This window comes from Lasioglossum baleicum, chromosome 12, assembly GCF_051020765.1.
Source record: "Lasioglossum baleicum chromosome 12, iyLasBale1, whole genome shotgun sequence".
Taxonomy (NCBI): Eukaryota; Metazoa; Arthropoda; class Insecta; order Hymenoptera; family Halictidae; genus Lasioglossum; species Lasioglossum baleicum.
Genome location: NC_134940.1, coordinates 2895687 through 2910343, shown reverse-complemented (window position 1 = coordinate 2910343; position 14657 = coordinate 2895687). Strand labels below are relative to the sequence as shown.

Genomic DNA, 14657 nt, shown 5'->3' with positions numbered 1-14657 from the left:
TACTACATTCACTTCGGAACGGTTTCGTCCCTCGCTCGACAATCCTCCCTGAAATTTTTAGAATGCTGTTCATACTGTTTAATTAAATCGGATGTTTTCTATGGGCTTCGGGTTAAAGGTTAGAAAGCACTACACCTTGCGATTTAAAATAAGGATAAGCAATAACAATAGTCCAGTCAATGAATGCTCATACGGTGGGCGTAGAGGGAAATGGAAGGAACACAATTTTTCACTTTGGCACTTTGTTTGTTCCTAGCGGTAAGACCATTCTATACGAAATTAAAGCTGATAAAATGTGCTATAAGATTGATTGCATTCAGTTTTTCGCTATCTCGCATAGTTTCCGAGATATCCGAGCTCAAAGTTCACTAATTGTGCAATAGAAATGTTTAGCTTAATTTGGCTAGCTAACTCTTCATCACAATTAGTGAACTTTGAGCGCGGATATCTCGGAAACTATGCGAGATAGCGAAAAACTGAATCGAATCAATCTTGTGGCACGTTTTGTCAGCTTTAATTTTGTATGAAATGGTCTTATCGCTAGGACGCACAGTTTCCGAGATGTACGCGGAAAACCGAAAAAGGGGACCTTCTACGTGCCCCCCTGCACCCCGCTCGCCGTCAAGGAGTGGAGACTTTTAGTATGTTTACCTCCTTACTAGTCCAAACAAAGACCCTAAGTTAAAAATTGTGTTCCATCCATTTCCTACAAATGGAAGGGAAGCAATGCCATTTCTACACGAAAAGCGAAATTATTTTTCGAACGACAAATTAATTAGCTCGCGGATTTTTCTGAAAAAATGAAAATAATTTGTTCCAGAGCTTCCGACACGATGGCGCAGGAATGTGTGTCAAAATTTCCCAACAAAGAATGATCATATAACTTTCACCGGGGGCCGAAATGTTCACCCGGAAGTTGCGAAACCGAGTGGAAACGTTCGGTCGAGAAGGAAAGAGGGAGACACGCGCGTCAACATGGTTCGTCGTTGGCCTTTATTTGACAACCCTAAACGGCCCGTGTCGATCAGGGATCCTCGATCCTAATCTCTCCGGCCGTTTCAGGTCACTTTTTCTAGCCGAGCGACGATCGTCGGTTACGAACGAGGCCAATCTGGGTCGTTCGAGGGCCACGAGGAGCAGAAGCGGTCTCGTTCTTTATATCGAACGAGAGTGGACCGTGATTATCCTCCGCGGAAGAGTCCTCTCCCCACTGGCTCGGAGATATTCCACTCTCGCTGTGACTCGATGAAAGTAAAGAGATTACTTTTGCCAGAGAGTCAGTTGGACGCGGACGGTGCCAAACTCCTTTGGCCGCTGACAATGAGAGCCAACAACCGGCCGGAAGAACTTTCATCTTGGCCAACAAAAACGATCTACCTTTCGTTCGGATGAAAACAGTCCGTGAAAAATGGTCAACATACTTTCAAAGTATGTTACCGAATTGAACCTGTTTTCTGATACATTTGGATTTTCAGCAATTTCTATAATAGAATACAGAAGAATTTAATCGTCTAAAAACTGTTACAAATCATTCGGGTGCGAAGGGTTAACGCGAGCGTTAAGAGTGAAAGGAACATTTTATTTTCATCATTGCGTGCAGAAAATGGGTAGGAGTGAAAATATCGTTATCTTGAATTTATTACAATTTTCCCATCCTTGAAAGAAGCATTTCAATAAGCCTGAAATCAATTAAGAAGATTGAGGGATCAAGAAAAGGATGAAGATCCTGTTTTCCATAAAATGCTGTTGGTAAAAGAGAGAAAGAGAGAGAGATCATTACAGCAAGTATCGAATTATAATATTCATTTTACCCGGCCCCATTCGCGCGATTCATAATCCCACGAGGAGTTAACTTCCCCCGGTAACAATAAAACTTCATATTTGCCGGTCGAACGGCGCAACGCTCGTATAAACTCGGTTTATCGTTCTGGAAGTAAAATATCATGTCGGAGTAAGAACTCAAGTTACTGAAACCGCGACCCATCGTTCTCCGCAGTCAGTTATAGTCTGTTAAAAGCGAAAATGAAACGTCCGAGCGAGGAGACCGTATCGAGCCGAGAGAGATCGTCGGATAAAAATCCGAAAGAGGACGATTAAACTTAACGCCGCGTGGAGAAACTGCGCGTTTAGAACCGACTAATCTTCGGAAATGGGAGGAGTAAATGTTTTTAGGGCCATGGTCATCCTGGTAAAAGGATTGAAGTCCTGACAATGAGCTAGGTCGTTTTCGTCGTGTGAATCCCTTGCCAGTTGCCAGGATATCGAAGGTTCAGTCGAAGAAACATTTTCATTCGAATTTTCCCACGACCTTGCCGTATTTTAACGAGTCGAACTCGCGATGAAGTTTTTAAACAAACTCTAACAAATATGAAGTTGGCATCAAATTTGATACGTTTGTAATCGATGTTTAAGCATTAAATTAAATATAGCTAAAGTGCAGATAAAGAAGTTTCATAACACCAGACCTTGTAATTGACACAGAATGTATTTATTCTTTAGATGAAAACAGATCCACTGGGCTTAATTACTCGACTAGGTTGTCTCTGACGCAGCCTCTCTCGAGGCTTTCAATTTTATCGGGGACAGCGAAGGATTTCACGCGCGGACGAGCGAGAAATCGGACTTCTTCCCACCAGAAACCCTCTTTGTTTTCTTCCCTCTTCATTGTCTGTCAATGAGATAGCGTCGTCCATCGAAAGTCCACTTCTCCTCCCTTTTATTTCGCAGACCCGACAATGAACGTCCGATCCCTCGTTCCCGGATTATCGCCCTCTTCGCGATTATCCTGTCCAAATGATTGAGAATTTGGAAGAAATCGTGCACGTTTTACTGCGGTATTTTTCCCAATCAGATTGAAATACCTGTCCTTAGGACTTGTAAGGAGCAAGTGGAAGAAATTACGTTTTCCGAATTGTTTTACAAGCTCCACAGAAGTTATTTTCGCACATGTGTCAGCCGATCGTTTGGACGTTTCGTCAAGATCCGATCGCCTTGGTTCCACGTCTGATCCTCGTTACGTAAAGATGAATGTGCCGCTGATAGGAGACCGATGTTCTTCAAAGACGATTCGTCAGCCGTGGGTGTGGACACAGAGCAGAAGAAACGACACGTTTACAGGGACGTTGCATAACATTCCTTCGTTCCGAACCGTGCCGCTAACTTTTTATACACGATTTGTGGTACAGATGTGTACAGCCACCATCCGAACAGTTGACGGGCGACCTTGTCCTAAACAGAGTTTCTGATACCGGACCGCTGCCTACGTCCACGTAGTTTAGCCCGAGTTTAATGAGATTAGTTTCGGAGCGCAGCTGATGAATGAAAGTCATCAAACTATTGGTTCTTTAATAATTACACTCTATACATCGTGCTAAATCGACCGTGTTCTGCTTGGTATTGGTTCGGAAGGTGGCTGGGATCTAAATAAGTTTAACATTAGCCTGCGGAATTGATGCGATTTGAAACAGTAGAAACGCTAAATCAAGTGGCAGTATGTTGTCTTCAACTTGCTGGGACTGTTAAGAAATGTTGTATTCCATTGATTGGTATCTTATTTATTTATTATCGGAATATGCAGTGTTCTAATACAGTCGAACGAAATGTGTATGCACTCTCCGTGCCTCGCAAGAAGTCGCCTGACAGGAATTCGAAAGGAATACGACGATGGCGGCGAGTCATCCTAACATGAATGGTGGGAATTTAGGAATTGTAAGGGCCAGAGAGTGATAAGGTCAGAGTATCGAAGGTGACGTGGTCAAGGACAGAGGTCGAGGATGAGTCAGAGTTTGAGGATGAGTCACTGATGAAATCATGAGTTTGTATTTAGAGTGAAAAACAGGAAGCCGGGTATCTATGTATGTATGTAGAACGAAATGACGTTGGTACACAAGAGAAAGATAAGAATGAATAGCGTACCTGATCCGACGTACGGCGAACGCTGATCCCGAGGCTTGGCTTTATATCGGAACAAGACAGTATCACGAAGAATTCCACCATGAAACAATCGAAACAATGAAGAGACATGGCCGGAGCACACCACGAAGAAAAGAACACAGCGAAGGACAGCAGGACCGGCCGGCGGCAAAAACGACTAGATCAGCGGCGTGTCCTGTCATCGTTACGGCAAGGTGACAATCCGGTCGTAATCTGTGCTCGGTTCGTGTCAAGGTCGCCTGGATCTAGAGACCATAGGATCGCGGGATGTGATCGGCCAGTGGGCAACGGGTTTCCAGTCTATGTATCTAAAGGAGAGTCTCTCTCTCTCTCGGCCCGGTCGGAGTCTCGACCGCCTATTTTTAGACGTCATTGACATTTTCACGTTGAAACGTAGCGGCTGACGGGTCGCGTGTGCACGCGCCCGTGCCCTGGCCACTCACGCACCCGCCACCGCGTCTCTATCTCTCCCTCTCTCTCTCTTCTCTTCTCTTCTTAAGCCGCTTACGCAGCTATCCGCCGCGATTCCACGCCCACGCGTGCCCTTCAGGCTCGCTCACGGTCCTCCTACGGTCGAACAGGCAATAATAATAAGACGGGGAGGATAAACACGGTGCTCATTGTTCGCGAAGGTGATTTTCGCGCACCCGCCCGGTGTGTATTTTTAGTGTCGTCGCTGGGAGAAAAAGAGGATCGGTGATTCCGCGCCACTGGAAACAGAGAACGATCCGTGAAAAACGCGATCGTCCTGAAAACCACCGCCGACAAATGCGTTACCCAGGTGAAAAGGTCAGACCATCAACGGGGGCGGACAATCCACTTTGACATCCTCATAATGGAAATGCTGTTGCCAGACGCAATTCTAACGAAAATAGATAAGCAACGCCCTACAGAATCGGAGCTACACAAGTCGTTGCGTATTTCCAAAACATGTCCAAAGTAATCGCTCCATTACCAGCATCCTCCGCTTTGTTCCTCCGAGATTGTTTCGACCATACCACGAACGACCAACGAAAGAATCGAAGGCAGAGAGGAAGGCAGACAACAACCACGAGATTCGATATACATATATACAAGGTGTCCCGGGAATGTTAACATCACTGGCAACAGAATGATTCATTGTGCGGAATAAGTGCAAGACGCATAAGTAGACTGTGGATCTGGGTGAAATATAAAACGGTAAAAGATTTAAGAAATTCAAGAATGTTTAACGTTGCTTTTAATGTGACAGAGTTGCTAAGGGATGGAGTCAATTTTTATGTTATTCCTGCTTCTCCTATAAATAAGTAATCTTCAACAAAATGGTAATTACAGAATACAAGCTCCCAGCCTGATTTGATTGTTTTATTTTATTCAACGGGAATTGTGCTAGTTGTAAGATAATTCTCTTGGAGTCGGACACCATCCCTGTAGAGTCGGAGATGACTCCACTCTTCCCCGGACACCCAGTATCCGTGGATGACGCGCAGCGAACAGACACCCACCGTGTCTCTTCCATACGAGTTCGATAAAGTTGTCAGAAAAGTTTCGCCGTGCTCCTCGCGGCGTGTTTACAATTCGCGAGAAGCGTCATGACAATAAAGCGGAATCCCTATGCCGAGCCGCGGCGCGTCGTCGCGTCGACGCGACGTCTCGGCCGAAATTAGGCTGCTCGAATATTTTCTGAAGTTTCTCCGTTCGGCGTGACGCGTTCTCACGCCCGATCGGATGCCCGTGATTTTTCAGCCAATTCTTTTTTTGTTCTCTCCGCTCCTCGGACGTCTGCACCATCCGACGCGACGCTGGTCTTGGCGAAACGGTTCACCGGTGTCGTAAACCACCCACCAGAGGCCCATACTTTCGGGGAAGTTACGCGGCCGCCGCGCGCCGCTCAGGCAAACAGGACAATCAAGTTCGCGGGTTTACAGTCCGCGTCGGGACCGTTACGGGGGACCGACGGGGGTGGCGTTTTGTTCCCGACACCTTCTGCATCGATGACGATCCCGAGTCTTTATCTTTCTCTTTTTTTAAATAAGAACGATCCAATCGCCACCGAAACGTTGCGTTGGCTGGACTGCGCAGTATACGAGGTGTGTTAAAAATATAAGGGTCCCATGGAAATCACCGACACAGATTTCTCCGACAATAGTTTTGGCCGACAACGCCTTTAACTGACAATGATTTTGACCGACACGATTTTGTCCGACAACGAATTTGATCCTCAACAACTTAAGACAACCACAGTATGTATTATCAGACAGTATTATCATATGTATTATGATACAGTATTATCATACTATGTCTTAAGTCGTTGTGGATCAAATTCGTTGTCGGTGAAAATCGTTGTCGGTTAAAGGCGTTGTCGGCCAAAGCTATTGTCGGACAAATCTGGAGTCGGAGAAATGTTGTCGGCGAAAACCGTGTCGGAGAAATCTGTGTCGGTGATTTCCATGGGACCCGTTTAAAATAGGTTGAAAATAATATATAATAGTAGTTTTAAATTCTTCTAATGTTTCTACTATTTTTTTTTCGTTACACCTACTCATGTTCGTCCTACATGCATAAAATCAGCTGTCTATTCATATTATTTGCTAATTTATCATGGAATAATAAGATGTATAGGCATTTTGTTCGATTTTGTTCAATCGTGGGTTGAGTAGGTGACCATGTCGGTGAACTTGGTGGCGGTAGGTAAAGTGTTATGGTGATGCCTTGTCGAAACCCATCACAGGATGATTAGCCGCTGCGAGGAATATCGTTAGTTTAACGAGATACCTCTTTTTTCGAGGAGGGTCGTCGCGATTACTTAACAGCGGCGTTGGCAAATACATATAACCTTCTACGCTCGATCGCCAGTGGCCGTGTAAAGGGCGATATGTAGTGTGGCTCTTTAAAAAGAAGCGATTATGGAACAACGGCCGAACCTTGACCCACCTATGGACGAGCAACGACGATGAAGAATCGGAGACAACCTTGACCTGTCTAGCCCAACGCAGGATTACGCGCAAATGAATGGACCTCGACGTTACCGAACGGATTTTGAAAAATCAAATATGCTCGAACGGGCCTCTCGTACCTCCGAACAACCTTGAGGATCTCTCCGGATCTGATCTTCTTAACCCTCGAATGACGTGGGTCTACTTTGACCCAGGACCCAGACTAAAGTTCTATTGAAATTTCCAACCTTTAACCCTCAGCAGTTGAGCGGTGACTCGGAGCCACCACTAAAAAATTGCTCCACCATTATTCGCAATATTGTCTACATTATTAAATATGTTGGTATCTAATCAATAGACAGCGGATCATTGTGCAAAATAAAAATTTTATACCTGAATTGGAACAAACTGAAGCGAGGCAGAAATTCATTTTCTTCGTCAATTCGTTTAATAGGTTGAAAATATTGTAGCAGTATTTGGAAATTCTTCTACAATTCGTTTAATAGGTTGAAAATATTGTAGCAGTATTTGGAAATTCTTCTAATGTTTTCGCTGTTTTAAATTACACCTTATTTTTGTCATAAATGCATAAAATCGCTCTCAATTGATTTCAACTAAGCAGATTCACAAATATTTATGTAAAATCACCATGCTTGAAAATTGTAATGAATCTATCCATAGCTGGCATAAAATTAAGGAAAGCATCTGCCATATACTGTGACCACGAATCAGATTCTACTAAATATGCGTGTATCATTAATTTCCTTGCAAATATACGTTCTTCGCGTAAGTTACAGACGACAAAGAAGTTCCGAGCAGTGTAATTGTAAAATAAATCGTAGTTGAAGAGGTTAACAGCGATTTTTGTAATAGGTATGAATTCGCGTGTGTGAAAACGGTGTTACGACTGTTATTATTATAATGCTCGGTGTTCGAAGCGCGGTAGCGGCGCAGCCGACGATCAACGTTCATTTTCGCCAGCGGCGACGTCTAAAACGATCTCGTTCGTATTGTATAAGGCATAAGGTATCGACGTCGCGACGAGGGTTGAGAATAAAGAAAGTAAAGAGTGCGCGGCGCACTACCGGCGGGCTTTTGACCGGCGCGGCGACAAGACAGCTCCTTAATTGAGATTCAACTCCTGGCACGGATAATCGCGTGAGTCAGCGCTCGCAGCGTCGTCTATCTGCCTCCCTTTCTGCTCGTCGGAATTCCAGCCTGACGAATCAATCGACGACGAAAACGAGACGCGATCGCTCGATCCACGCTCCCCGGCAAAATCGAGATGTAAACGTTCATCGTCGCGCTCCTCCGCCGAACGAGACATCTTTTCGCACTTCATCTGCGGAGGAATCTGTCTTTTAAAAACATTTTATTGCGACAGAGAATATTTTCTAATTAATTTAGACATTTTAACATGCACACATTTATTCGAAGAACAATATATACCTTTCAGTGTTACACTGAATATTATATCGTGTGAACAATTTTGTTTTAGCGAGACGATAACATAGAATACATAGAGTAAACGTTCAAAAATGCAGATCGCGCGTTAGCTCCGGCAATATTCGTGATCGAACTTCGCCGCGAATATATGTATGTATATCTCAACGAACTTGGTCTTTTTTTGTAACAAAACCGAGAAAAAATAATGAAATGAGCGAATAACTGGTTTAGCTGATTATCATAAAATTTATTTGAAAATTTGTATATCGGGAAATTATGACCACCTGTTGAATATATACGAGTGAGGTTTGTCTCTTGTTTTTTCTGGTTTTACCTTAGGCGGTATTTTAATGTTTTCGAAGCAACTTTTTCGCCTCGTGCCACGTGCAGAAATGACCGATAGTTATGATTGATCAGCAGCGTTACGTGTACTCGAGAAATCAGCCATTGATAGTAAATTGAACCGGTCGTAGTGTTTGTACATCGAACGTGTGCGCACGTGTATGCTGGATTATGCTTCTTCTCTGACAAACGTGTTTCCACATTTACACACGTCAATATCGTTCCGATCCTTTACGACTTCCTGCAAACTTTATGCGACGACGTGTTCGTACTCGTTTCAATGGTATATGCAAATTCTACCAGTTTCTCTTGAAACGTGCACATCGCGGTGACCTTATCGAAGTTTACAATGCAGCACAAGTGCATCCTGTTCTATGATATGTATACTGCCACCTCTTTTTATATCTTCCATTAATTAACACTTTACCTACCGGAAGCCTGTTATAATAGGCTTTGAAATAGTTGTGCTGTACCAAAAGAAATCATAGAAATTTTCTTTTACATTGTAATCTCAAATGAAACTGTTAGATGACGTTATTGCGGATGACTTGTTAGTTCGCAACGAAAATTGCTGTTGCTATCGAAGATTCCATTAAAAAGTGTTTAGCCATGTACCATAAATTTTTCCTTTTTCTGCTTCTTTGGCTTTTTCGTTCCATGTAGCTTTTCTCTTCTCCGCATTTATCTTTTTTTTCTTCAGCCAGGTTCTTTTTTTTCGGAACTTCGTTTATAAAAACGGTCGAAGTTAAGATTTCGGATTGTTGCGTCCGTTGTCTTCTCTTTTTTGTTTGCAACTCTAATGTGTCGTTTCTAGGAGAGATTGATGTCACTATTTCCATGAAATTTGAAGTTACACCAGGTAAAAAGAAGTTAATGAAAAATTATCGTTAATATTTAGTGAGCGGTGATAATGGTTTTTTCTGCTTTGGAATTTCGGACATTTATCTGTGGGAAAAGGTGGAAGAAAGATTAAATAAACATCTTCTAACTTCATTTCAAATGTGAACAGATTGAACTTACAGATAAGAAAAATTTGGATTATACTGGCCGACGGTTGATTGGTCGGTACTGGACGACAAACATGGGGAAACATTTTAGGTTATGGTATACATAATATACAAAGAAGAGTCCAAAACAGGGCCCGTTAATTATACTTAATAGACTAGATATAATATACCTAATTCAACAAAGTCGTTTACTTACCTGAGAAACAAATTATCAGATTTAGAAAATAAAGGTTAACACTCGAAATATCAAATGAACAATGTAGCAACGAAACATATTACCCTCAATGGTTATATTCATTTGTTTTCTTAAAGGAAGTGTAGCCATTTGACCTGGAAAGTCATAAAATAATTTTGGTCGGTACTGCACGACTCTCCCCTGGTTCTGCTCGTTGGAAAATTTCTTCCGAAACGTCGCGAGAGTCGCGAGACTGTATCGGAGCAAGGAAAATTGCACTATCTCAAACGTGACGTAATTTTACGGCAACGGGAGTCGGCGCGACGATATCTGGTGGAAGGACATAGTTAATGCTTCCAGTTTATGGAAGTTGGCACGGCGCGTAAAGTTCTCGGTCTAAATACGAGGAATCAGCTAGATTGAACCTTCAGCATGAATAATTACAGAGTGACTTGGTACATTGGTTCCCAATTAGCCCGGGCGAAGCATTAAGCGTTCGGATTAAATGATGGCTTCCATCGGGGAGACTTTTTTTGCCGCCCTCGAGACCGTATGGATTTTTAAAGGGTGCCCGAGAAACCATAAAGACAGATTTATGTCTCTGTCCCGAAGGACGAGGCGAAAAAGTCACGGCGCGGCGCATCACCGGTATATGGAAGAAGAAGAAAAAGAAACACGTCGAATTTCAGAATACCGCATGCGGATAGAGCAAGGGCGATTATATTAAACATTCTGGAATTCGTCATCCTCAGGGCCGCCTTGTCCCCCTCTCCTGTGCCCCCACGGTCACATAGGGGACCTCTCTCTATCCGATGGTGGTTCCTGATCGTCCCACGATTCTTGATCGCGTACACGATCGACCAGAAAAACCTAGGAGAAAGAGGAGCCAACGGGTCGGCAAATCTAAACTGTAAATAACGACAAGGCTAACTCCTCCTCCTCCTCCCTCGATTTTCTGTTTCTCACTTTTTCGAGAATTACAGGCCTGGTACTAATAATAAACTCGTCCGAATATGGATGTTTTCGTTGGGACGTTTTTTTCGCTTCGACAAAATCGAGATGATATCAAGATGAGTCTAGAGAAAGATAGAGGAAGGCCGTTCAGACCGATAAGAATTATGGCAGATCCTATTTTTAGTGCACAATTAAAAGACCGTCAAGGATAATGTACTCCGGCACGTATTGGCGGACGATACATGCGTCGGCGTTGGCCATACGTTCACTGACGATTAGAGGCGCGTTTACGACGATGCGTAGTGCAGATATAAAGTAGCGAACACGGTGAATCGTTAACCCTTTGCACTCGGACCTATTTTAACTCGAAAATTGAACGTTCCGTCGATCCTAGAATATTTTCATTCTCTACGATTTTTTCAATTTCATTTCATTGTAAACATTATTTCGAGTAATGGTATGTACAGCAATTTTTAGTTGCGCCTCAGAGTCACCACTCGAGTGATAAGCGTTAAATAGAGAAATACAGTTTTGTACGTCAACAACTGTCCCAATATTCCAAGAGGTCACGCGCCGCGCGTTTCCCGAAAATTCTCACCCATTCACAAGTATCGAGTTATCGATTTATGAGTCCAGGAACATGGTTTAACCCGGCGTTAGTAAGGTGGGGTCTCATAGAGACCCCAGAGATTTTAGATTGATCGTAACATTGTAACAACGCGTGACAGTTGTTAAGTATTTTTGAATAATAACAATTTAATTTCGTGGATCTGCGTTTCTACTCTGATAAATTACAAGCCTCTTAAGCAATACCTAATCTTATATTTATGAAAAAGGTATTTATTTCTGTAATACAATATATTATTTCGGGGGGTCTGTGAGACCCCACCTTACCAACGCCGGGTTAATGATTTAATCGCGGGGGGATGCGCAAGCAAGCGGTTCCGCTGCGCGTTACGCAGAGGAGTAAATTGCGAACGGTGTCGGGTCCACGCGGCGCGGCGCGGCACATCGATCGAAGCAATTAATCGGGGCTGACAAATTGCGATCGGAAAACGGTTCAGCGATATTTAATTCGGCGTGTACCGCACTCGCTACGCGAACAACGGCCGATGGACAAGCACGCGGAATCATTTACGCGGATGAACGTGTAATTCGGTTAGCGGCTGTTTTAGCCGACCGCGTCTCTTCCTCGTGGACGAATCCTCACGTGACCGAGCGGTGTTCCCGTGGCGTTATTGTTGAAAACAATTATACAAATTAGTCCGAAGGAGCCGGCCGCGATCCAGGGCAAGGCTGGCCGGCTATAAACGGGAATTAGGCGAATCAACGAATTGCTCTCGTCACCGGCTGTCGTTCAATTCCACTCCTCGTGAATTTTTTAGTTTATCTCTCTTCCGACGCGTTACGCTCGTACGTCTAACGAGTTTTTAACTTTGAATACACCCACGCGCTGGACGTGTTTATTTTTCGTTTCCTTCGTGTAAACGCGGGGTGAGTCATTCTTCGGCCATTAGGTTAACCCTTGTCTGGATTACGAGGATCGTAACTCCCCCACGCAGCCTTGATACCCATGGGCTCGCCATTTTGTGCGAGACTGGCATAGTTAGAGATTTAAGCGAGAATGATAGGCGCGACGTGTTCGCCGAGGAACATCGGCTAATTCGTCTTTTGTAATCCACTTTCGTTTGGTGTTCTTTCGTGGTTTTGTACCTCCTGTATCTTCAATCAGATGAAATAATACATATATATATATATACTACAGTCGAGGACAAGGTCAACACTTGCTAAACAGCCGTTAAAAAACACCTGTTTCTCGTATGTCGGAGAAATTCCAAAGATGACGAAAAGTTACAAGAACGGACGACGGACGTGTGCATATACGATTGCCGAAACATTGTTTGCCCGCTCGTCTTCTAAAAAGTCAGGTGGAGCCTCTTACCCAATGCTCGTCGCGAGAAATGTTGAGAAACAGCTCGGTAGAAAAAGTGGAAGCTCGAAAGAGAGGTTTCACGCGACGACCACTCCTTTCGCGTCACTTTTTCTTGGTTTTCTTCTCCCGTCGTCACGATCACCTTCCGTGCTCTTTATCTGCTCGTGAATACGTGCGTGTCGAAGACCAAGGTTAGCGTACACCTTTTTCGTAAATCTTCCCGCGCTTTAAACACGTGCGCGCTCACGTGTGCGCGAGATCAGGAGAAAGTGGTCCGGCCAGGTAGAATTTCTCGTAGCACTGACCTGCTTGAATCACCAAAATTTGTTCGGCTCGGTTAGCATATCGTGTGGTGTTGCAATCTCGTTCTCAGACACACTGTGTTTTTTTCGAAAGAAATGATCTCGTAATCATCGAGAATAGATAATAAGGAACATTCTATTTGACAGTTTCCGAGATATCCGCGCTCAAAGTTCACTAATTGTGCTGAAGAGTTAGCTAGTAAAATGAGGCAAAAGATGTGAGGTAAAAATTACTTTTTCACAATTAGTGAACTTTGAGCGCGGATATCTCGGAAACTATGCGAGATAGCGAAAAACTGAATCGAATCAATCTTGTGGCACATTTCGTCAGCTTCAATATTGTATGGAATGATCTTATCGCTAGGACGCATAGTTTCCGAGATATAAGCGTAAAACCGAAAAAGGGGACCTTCTACGTGCCCCGCTCACCTGCTAGAAGTGAGGACTTTTAGTATGTTTATCTCCTAACTAGTCCAAACAAAGTCCCAATGTTAAAAATTGTGTTCCTTCCATTTCCCTCTACACCCCCCTTATGAGCATTCATTGACTGTACTAAGTCGGGAAATTGGTTTTCATCAACATAACCTTATCCTGTTCCAGCCAATCCTATTCGCATACATCGAACGAATCGGAACAAGCGGAAGTGGGCCAAGTCTCGGGCAAATGGCGAAAGGGGAACGCAGGAAAAGAAAGAGCTGTACTCTGAAAAGAAACCGATGGATCCTGTCGGACAGGGAACGTCGCAGAGGTGGTCGTGAACTCTCGAAGGCGCATTCTTGTCTTCGTCTCTTGGTATTTGAAACGCAAATGGAACGGCCGCTTTGCTCGGGTTAGGCTGGCACAGCGTCGTCGCGACTTTCTGTGTCAAGGATACGAACTTACGGTCAAAACGGAGATGGTTCATGCTCGTTGCTGATGGACCCGATCTGCCTCGTTCATCATCGGCCGCCGAGAGACACAGCCGAGACACTTTTGTCCTCCTTCGGTCTATTTGATCTCGTTTAAAGGGGACGTTTTATGGAGCGAAGAGATTGTTCACCCCATTGAGATGGCGCTCGATGTTTCGCCTGGTATGTATTATATTAAGTCGTCTTATGACCGAATTCTAAATTGATATTCAAATTAATATGGGTATCAGGGATGGCTTTTGTCAGCCGACTTGCTGGTTGTTGGATGGAGGACCTGGGAAAGAAGCAATTTATAGCAAATACAATTGAAATTTCAATATTGTTCGATCCGCAGGTTCTCGCTTGTCGCTACTAATGTCAGTTTCCATATCGATGGAAATGAATATCATATCTAATTTCAATTTTAGAAGTCCGAAGTTATTTCAAGCTCACGTTATCAATATGTCTAGATTCGTTTTAATGTCAACTATACATGTACAAGAGAGAAAATATCGATGACCTTGAAAACTCCGAAAAAAGAGCCCGAGAAAAGAATAGCGTTTTGCAGAGCATTCGAAATATTTGTTAGGTGGCTACATTTAGATGTACCACCCTGTATTACTCAGAATTGTCATAAATTCGGATAAGAGGATCAAGAAACTCCAATTCAAAAAATTCTTTGCCGAAAGTAACAGATGTTCTATTCCATGAAACCTATTCCCGAATCAAACCATTCTTCGCCCTTCTAGAAGTTTTACAATCC

General features: G+C 43.6%; 1 long non-coding RNA gene across 2 annotated transcripts in view; it reads left to right on the top strand.

Moving 5' to 3' along the window:
• Positions 1-13224, top strand: part of LOC143214617 (uncharacterized) — an 82625-nt gene extending 69401 nt beyond the window's left edge. The window contains exons 4-5 of one of the 2 annotated variants that reach the window (XR_013010180.1): positions 821-978; positions 1063-13224. This is a non-coding gene — a long non-coding RNA (uncharacterized LOC143214617). Of the gene's footprint in view, positions 1-820 lie in introns of both variants that reach the window. The other variant, XR_013010178.1, reaches the window with a different exon arrangement.
• Positions 13225-14657: the final 1433 nt, after the last annotated feature.